General features: G+C 30.7%; 1 long non-coding RNA gene across 1 annotated transcript; it reads right to left on the minus strand.

The window, feature by feature from the left end:
* Window positions 1–679: 679 nt before the first annotated feature.
* LOC149531542 (uncharacterized) lies at window positions 680–1,348 on the minus strand. Its single transcript, XR_016359174.1, has 3 exons — window positions 1,179–1,348; window positions 1,031–1,056; window positions 680–917 (listed from the first exon to the last, which is right to left on the minus strand). It is a non-coding gene; the product is annotated as an uncharacterized LOC149531542 (long non-coding RNA).
* Between the last annotated feature and the right edge of the window lie 7,803 nt (window positions 1,349–9,151).

The following is a 9,151-nucleotide window of genomic DNA, read 5'->3' on the forward strand; positions in this document are numbered from 1 at the left end:
ATTGTTTGACTGGTAAACTATCAATGGTAGGTTGACTTAACTTTGCTGGATGACATGCTCATCAAGAAATTTTTTTAACACTAAAAGATATCTTACAAATATGAGAGATTTTATATTTGAAATTATATATCATAGATTATAATTTTAATGATTATTAAAAATATAGGATGATTTTATGAAAAGTAAAATTATATATCCTAAGTTATAATGTTTAATGAACTTTATATTGTAAGATATCATTTTAAAAACAAAACAAAAATTTTTAAGCCATCATAACAATTTGCTTGTAAGGATTTCATTATTAGGACAATCTCTTTACTTTTAGAAGTTGCATAAAATAATTTTAAAATTAATTTATGAAAAATAATAAATAATTTTTTATTAAAATTAAAAGAAATTAAATGTTAATACGATTCTATTATTTTAATTCTGGATAAAAACAATAATTTTACAATATATTATTAAACACATGAAATATGAATAGATGACTATGAGACACGGAAAGCTATTTCTTATATTCACAATCAGACTCTTACATTATATGAATAGCCTTTAAGTCATTTATAAAAACACACAGACACTATAGGAGTAGCCATAACCACACTTGAGCAATACAAAAGTAGGGAAACTCTTCTTAATAGTTCTTTAGCTTTCACACTATATGGGTAATGGTTCCTCACACTTGAAATACACTTACAAAGAAACATTTATGGCATACTATATAATATGATAGAGTAAGAAAGATCTTCAATCAGATTCACGATGGGACTGGATATCTAATCGTTAACAGAAACAACGTAGATGAGCGTGCCTCAATGAGTTTGTCCAGGGGAACCAGACCCAACAGAAGGAGCTTGGACTCCCCTTGCTGTAATTGCTATTTCCCTTGTTGAACTTGCAGCTACACTTCCATCCTCCTGCATTTAACACAAAAATGAACAAACACTCTAAATGTTACTAAATAAAGTATTTCCAAAGTCATACAAATCACATAAGTCAAAATATCAATGAATTCATACAAATGACTTACATCCACAGCAATCTTCTCTTCCTTGTCTTTATCATTCATGCAGCATCCAAAGAAATCATTCAGAATTTTGTCATGATATTCTATTTGGAAAAGCATACAATTATCTGAGATAGAAACTAAGAAACAAGGCAAAAGACAAGGAAGAAACCTTTTATGACGCCTGCTCTGGTGGTAGTATCTGTAGCTGCCGCTTCAACTTTGGTTTTGGTTTCTACAGCCTTTTCTGAATGACCAATGTTGGTTTTGCTCTCAATCTTTTCGCTGCTTTTCATTTCAGTGCTCTTCTCAACTGCTTGGGCTTCCATCTTTCTGAAGATTGCAAACTTATAACTTCTTATGAAATCTCCGAGTTGAGATGGAGAATTTATAGCCTTCTTTGAAACGTGTTTCTCGTGCTATCAGTTTAATAAAGCTGTGTCGCCATTTGAAAGATGGTGAAATGTAAAATAATTGCAGTGCCACTACCTCTTGAAGGAAAACAACGTAACATGGAAGTGGAATACAACATCACACAAAAATGTCCCCGCCTAGGAAATCTATGCCCACCATTAACACGGGAAAGCTGAATGAAATGATTTTGTAGTAACAATCAATGTAATCTTTTAAAGGTGATATTTTTGTCAAAAACTAATAAATTTTAGATTTTATTTATTTATTTATAAATAGTTTCTTTTTATTAAATTTAAGATAAAGTTAGTATTAACCGTTTTGCCTTACCACTAAAATTTGAATTTTCACATGATCAGCATGTCCAACAGTCATATTTTCAAATATTCAAACATTTTAATGTTATAGGGATACATTAAAAATCTTAGCTTATCTTTATATCCCTAGGATTCAAGCCTTTCATGATATATCCCTTAAATGTTTCAAGTCACGACCATGCAACTACCTTTCATCACCTGGTCATAGGCTGTTAGCACTTAACCATTAGGGAAACTTTGAAGGTGTGAAACAGTTAAATCTACAATCAGCACAACTTCGCAACACTTCATGTTAGTATCTGGCTAACCATGGTGAAGCCATGATTTACTCTTGGTCGCATTATTGCATGGTCAAACATATATGAAGAAACACCTCAGAGGGTCCGCATCTTCTCAACCATCCAATTTAAAGAGATCAACGAATGTCACTTTATCGCTATGGAAAGTTGCATGATAAAGATTCATAGCCACATAATGACAATGTGACACACATCTGGGTGGGGCCTCTTATTTTGAGTCATCCACAGTAGTCAGTGAAGCATTGAAAACTGTAGTTTGAAGATAGATCTATGGCTATCATTTTGTAGAATAAAAAATTGTCCCCACTTAAAAATCATATAGTTCTCGAAATTGATATAAAAAGCACAAGTGATATGATATGCAATTAAAACTGTAAGGAGACTCTTCTTATATGGTAGTTCTTTACTCTAAAGTTACTAGTGTTTTTTTCTTTTGCTCTCCAATGAAAACAACGTAACATGGAAGTGGAACAAAACATCACACAAAAATGTCCCCACCTAGGAAATCTATGCCCACCATTAACAGGGGAAAGCTGAAAGAAATGATTGTGTAGTAATAATTAATGTAGTCTTTTAAAGGTGATATTTTTGTAAAAAAATATTATATTTTAAATTTATTAAAATTTATTTATAAATAGTCTCTTTTTATTAAATTTAATATAAAGTTACATATTCACAAAAGAGGCTCAGGGTTACTTGGTATGAGGGCTAGAACCATTTAACTATATATCAAAAAAATATATATATAAAATGTTCAGATTACAAAAAGTTGTGCTAGCCGAAGGAGGTGGATCATGGTGGTAATTAGAAGACCAAACATAAAAACAATGTAAGTAAAAATATAAGGATGATACCTTCTTTATTTCTGTCAAATCTTTGAACTCTTTATATCTAAGTTTCAAAAGATCCAATGAACAAAGAATTAAATATTATTGAATTACTGCTAAAAGAAGAAATCATATTGAAAACAATTACATTTAGAAACTACAAACATAAAGGTTCTTAGTAGCCCATCCATTTTCAAATAGAGAATGAAGAAACCCCTAATATCCTAATTTTAACACAAGATGAGTTACTTTGGTTAGGTGCAATATATAGCTTGATCTCAATGTCAAGTTAGGTTATGTTGTCAAATTGAGGCTAAAGAGTGATAGGCTTTCTTGTAATTTCCTTCATGGAAAACATTTCCTCCTAAAGAATAATCTAATATTTTGGATTGTGAGCCCAAAAAAATTGTTAGTCTAGATAATTTGATCAAAAGATGATTACTCATTTCCAATGGATATGTTCTATGTAAAAATGAGGAAAAGCTAGTCTTAGATTTATTTTTGGAATACTTTTCATTGCAAAAATATTTAGCTATATTTGTTGGTTTGAGTGAGTGTATTTTGAATAAAAAAATTCCTCTTTGTGTTGTGAAATGGGTCATTATCTAGCTATTCCTATGAGGTAGTTTAGGAATCTTCCTAGATGTCTCAAGTTGTCACATGATCTTGGTATGTCTTATCTTATTGCTACTTATCTTATTTATAAAATAAAAAACTTGTTAGAATCTTTTCTAGTCCTAATTATCAACCTTTTCTTCATACGTAAGGAATCATATGTGTATTCTTATCTTTAATAAAAAAATCCTTACATATTAATGTACTAGGTAACGGCACATGGGGGACCAAAAAATGTCAAATACATTTTTGGTTTCCATTAAAAAATAGTGTGATCACATTATAGTTTAAATGTTGTATGGGCTTAGATTGCCCAAGCCTTATGTTTGGGTATTGCAAAACCTAGCTCATTTGCACTATAATATGTATGATCATTATGTATAAAACTTTTAAAATAGAAAAATATTCAATCTTTTTCTCATTTTTAATCCCCAAACCCACATATTGAGATAATGAGATCTAAAAACCATATATACAAGATATTTTTCTCAATTTAATTGGGCTTTTAAAATAGATTATGTTTTAATTGCTAGAAAGGTTTGATTGACCTAAATAAAACCCTCAACCAAATCCTCTCTCTTCTCCCCACGAACAAAAAAATGAAGATAATAACTGAAAAAGTTAACCTTGGTCATCTTCTCTAATCAAGAAACCTCCTTCTATAACATCAAAAAATCTTTTAACCAAATAGAAAGTGGGAGAATTTAACTGAAATATTTAATTCAAAGGTTAAAATATTCTATTTATACATTTCCTAGAAGGGAAAGACTTGTACAATCTTTAGATTCAATTTTTACCCATGTAGGCTTAGTTAGTGGGAAATTTAATTTATGTGCAAATAAAAGAGATAAGAAAGGCTTTTTATGCAGATAAGTTGTTCATAAAGTTGTTAAAAAATAAAAAATAATTGTAAAAGGCTCCATTTATAAGGGGTAGATGTAGGGGTCATCCTTTGATAGACCAAGAGAACTACAAGACCCTAACACACCTAGGAAGCCCACTAGAAAGACATTGGTAGATCATGCTAGTGTTCCATCTTTTCTGAAGGGTAATTTGAAGGTGGAAACACTAGACATGATTAGTGCTCTATCTTTTACTCTCATCCAATGTGTCAATCCTCTAGCCCAAGATGATCATGCTTGATCTTCAAAGGTCTATATAAGTCAATCATTTGGATCCCTATGTAAATTTTCTATTATAGACATGTTTGAATATTTAGGATAACTAAGAAGGGGGGGGGGGGGTGAATGTTGAGATAATGGGTGTTATACACATTGCATAATATTGTTATAATCTATTATTTTATTTTATTATGTAATGTTTCACTTCACATGTAAATATTCCCATGGGATATACTTGAGTTGTATTGTAACATTGTGATAATATTTGATGTTATTATTTAATATTGGGGAAAAGAATTAAATGTCTCAATGTTAAATGTGGGGTCAATGGGTTAGGTAGTACATGGTTTATGTAATACCAATTGGTGGTTTTTTTGGGACTTGCTACTATATAAGTAATCACAAGGGTAGTTGTAGAGGCAAGACAAAAGGGCAAAAGGAAAGAGTTGAGTAGGACAAGGCTTGACAGGTTAGCCAGAGGACCATTTGTGAAGGTTGGAAGCATGTCATGATGCTATGACATTTTGGGTCAAATTATGATAGCAATTTGTGATCTAAGTGTAATTTGTGGTGATTTTCATTTTTGTTTTGGAAATTTCCATGACGCTATTAAAACACCGATGTAAGCATTGTAATTTTAATCCCCACATAAGTATAAATTTAAGAAAAACACACACGACATAAATCATTCCCCATTAATTTTTTTATGCAGAGTTGTGTACAAAAGAAGGTGGAGAGCTCCAAATGAGGGTGGAGACCTCTGAAAGTCATCATGCCCTTGTGTTTGATGCATTTTGTTCCTATGAAATATTTATACATTTCATTGTCATGTCTCTGCACTTTGATTTGGTTGTTTTGCCCTTCTGATCTTTGTGTTATGTTCTTATGCCCTTGCTTTGCAATTTTGGTGTTGTCCCCTTACTTTGTGATTTTGTTATCATGCCCTTGCCTTATGATTTCATTGTCATGTTGTGCTCTTGCTCTACGATTTCATTGCCATGCCCTAGCTCTGTGATTTTCTTCAAGGGTATGTAAATGTTAGTTTCTTTTACTTCTAAATAGGTATCTCTTTATATCTCCTTCTAAACATGTGTATTTAGAGATCTTTTATGTGGTCCTTATTACATCTTAGCTACATAGAAAATTCATCCAACTGCATATATATTCTAGAATCCAATTAATAATAAAATAAAATAAAACTCACTCAACTCATGCTAAGTGACTTACCTCAAGATCTTCCACAAAAATAATGCAGACTAGGAAAAATGGGCAAAGTTTGCAAGAAATTTTACAAAAATAATCATAGTAGATATTTTTAGAAAGAAACAAGCCATAACAAGTTAAATGGGTCTAGTTTTTTATTATTTGGGTTGATATATATGTATATGTATATTTAGTTGGGTTATGGCTTCTACAAGGGAATTAGCCTCATGATTATGCATATGTTCTTAGTACATTTTGATCATGTGATATATCTTTGCATTTCATTATTGTGTCCTTGCTCTATGATTTTCTTATCATGCCCTTGTGATCTATGTGTTTTGTTGTCCTGTACTTGCTCTACGATATTGGTAATGTGCCATTGCTCTATGATTTTGTTTCTATGCCATGCCCTTACTCTATGATTTTATTCTTGTATTGTGTCCTTTCTTTTTGATTCTGTTGACATGCTCTATCTTTGCAATTTTCTTCAAGGGAATGTAAATGTTGGTTTCTTTTCCTTCTAAATAGGTACCTCTTTATATCTCCTTTTGAACATGTATATTTAGAGATCTTTTTAAGGTTCTGATTACATCTTATCTACAAACAAAAAAATTGATCCAACTACATATATATTCCTAAATCTAAATAATAATAAAATAAAACTCACTTAACTCATGCTAAGTGACTTACCTTAAGATCCTCCATAAAAATAATGCAGACCAAGAAAAAAGGGTAGCTTTGTAGCTTCCCAAAACCATAGATTGGAATCCTATAAGCCTTGCCTACTCAATGTTGGGATATCCAATTGATTAAGGCCAACTTGATGGGATTGATCGATGCGATCCAAATCCCTTGCACTTTTGGCTTTGCAAAACCAAGATGGGCATACCTAATCCTGAACAAAACACTTGAGCCAAGGATGCTTATAGAAAATGATTAGAACATGAATGTATTGAAAGTTTCCCAGAGGGCAAGGATTAAAGAAAACTTCAAACTTGCAAATTATGAATTAAAAATATAATTAAATTACTATATAAATGTGACAAAAAAATTTAAATAGAGAATAATTATAGATTAATGCAAAAAATGAATATATTAATTCCTCAATGGAAAGAAATGAAATGGTTGCTAGCATATGGATTATGAATCAAGAGTCATATATAGATCGGTGCTTAATTAAATGGGCAATCAGAGTCAATATTAAAAGTTAAAATGTACAATTTTATAAAGTTTACTGTATTTAAACTATAAACAATTTTAACAATTCAGAAGCAATGGATAAATTATATAAATTCAATTTTAAACTAGTCTAAGATGCACTTTACTCCTGCGGAGACAAACTAGACATAAATATGGAAACAATTAAATAGTTCACAATATCTATGTTTATCAAGCTTGAAATGCAATAATGACTGAATCCACTTATCTGAATTTTAAAATATTTATAGAAAAAAAATAAAATATTTATATAGGACACAACTTAATAATAATTTAAAACTCCTAAATTTAAAATAAAAAATGATGCCAAAAATAAAATCACAATAAAGATACTCCTTATAGATGATCTATCTACTACATTTCAATTCTAAAATCGCAGATAAATTTGCTTCGTAATTATATCCACAGGATTTGTTCAATAAGTCATTTATTCACCAATTGGATAATGTAATACATCATAAGTACATCATCATATATACAATTTTAAAATATCAATCTTAATTGTCTCCCTCCTCATTGTTTCATTTTACAACTTGTATTTATACACTCAAAAAGGGTGTCAGTTGCTTCTACGGCATCACCTCTCTTCATAACAAAAAAAACTAACCTTAATAAACACAAAACTTTTGTATAATTTCTAAGTTCACAATTTATGTTTCTTGTTCGTTAAATGATGTTTGAACTTAATTTTAATAGTTTAGCGAATAGTGGAATAAATTGAATTCTCATTATCCATATCTACAAGGGCTCCTTCCAATGTGTAATTTTGAATACTTAATCCATCTACTAGGAATACCAATGTTGCAGACTCTAGATGATCTATGTGAGACACTTATGTTTGGTATGCATTCAAACATTGATGTGAAGATTTCCATTTTTGATCTTTGCATTAAACTTGTCTTCATTCAATCCATATGTCTATCAGGCCTCTACTGTCCTCAAACTCCAGACATACACATATCCTCTATGGCTATTCTTGCAGCAGATATATAGAGAAGTGTTAAAAAAATTCAAAAAAAATCCTCGTGTGATATTCTAAGGGCTTCTTGATGGTGTTCTAGGTTTGCATTGTGACTTTAAATAAGTGACACCACACATCACAGCCCATGATATTATCTAGATCTAGAGAAAGATCTAGAATCGAATAAGTTTTTAAGAATTGACATTAACATCTTCTTAGGAAAATATAAAATGGCATAAAATGCAATGAATATGTTAATTCTAGGCTATGTAAACATTTCTATGAAAATATTGTGTTCAGTATTTGGAGAATTCCAATGGTATCTTGATAATAACTTTCTATTGTTTGTCATTGTCATTCATCCAAATGGTAATTAAGCTCAGATCGTGTACATGAACTTGAAACTCTTGCTCAATTAACTATCAAATTTTGTTACAGAACTATATTCATTTTCTGTGGCAGATACCTTTGTATTTTCTCTAAGTTTCTTTTGCTACATGAATTGTCTGACTTGAGGATCAAACCATTAAAGAGTTCCCAAATTCAATACACACATGTATAGTTCTGATCTATTTAGGCCTCTAATATTATCTCTAGATTTCATGGATATGGTGAAGATTGTAACAATGAACTCTCCCTATATAGTGTTTCTATATTGGACTCTCATTGTCCTCTTTTTTTCATCAATCTCACTTATGAACAATTCCCTTATGACTACAACTATAAGAAACATTGTATCACTCCACTACTCCAAGTGTGTGCCAATCAAAAGTAAGTATCTTTAGTCATAGAAAAGTAATTCACCAAAAAATAAATGCAGAAAAAATACCAGTGTCATGATAGCTCCTTTTAAAATTTATGAATTTTACTTCACTAAATCCATCTTAGTCACCATATTATCATTTAATTTATGTATACCCTTACCAAGAGTTGCTATTACAAAACACAAGCTTATGTATCTCTCATTTCTCCATATTATAAATATGTCCTTTTGTCATTTACCTTTGTTTATTTTGATTTCATGGTTGTCAGCATCCATCATTAACAGAAAGGCAATCCCATGTCAATCGCTTGTTCATATAGCCTGATGAAGATGTATGTTCACTGATTATTTCTTATATGATTAATTTAACTCATAGTGGTGTTGTGAAAATATTTTATACTTGACCACTT

The sequence above is a fragment of the Cupressus sempervirens genome, chromosome 11 (assembly GCF_028749045.1).
Source record: "Cupressus sempervirens isolate cs-2001-9-10 chromosome 11, ASM2874904v1, whole genome shotgun sequence".
NCBI lineage: Eukaryota > Viridiplantae > Streptophyta > Pinopsida > Cupressales > Cupressaceae > Cupressus > Cupressus sempervirens.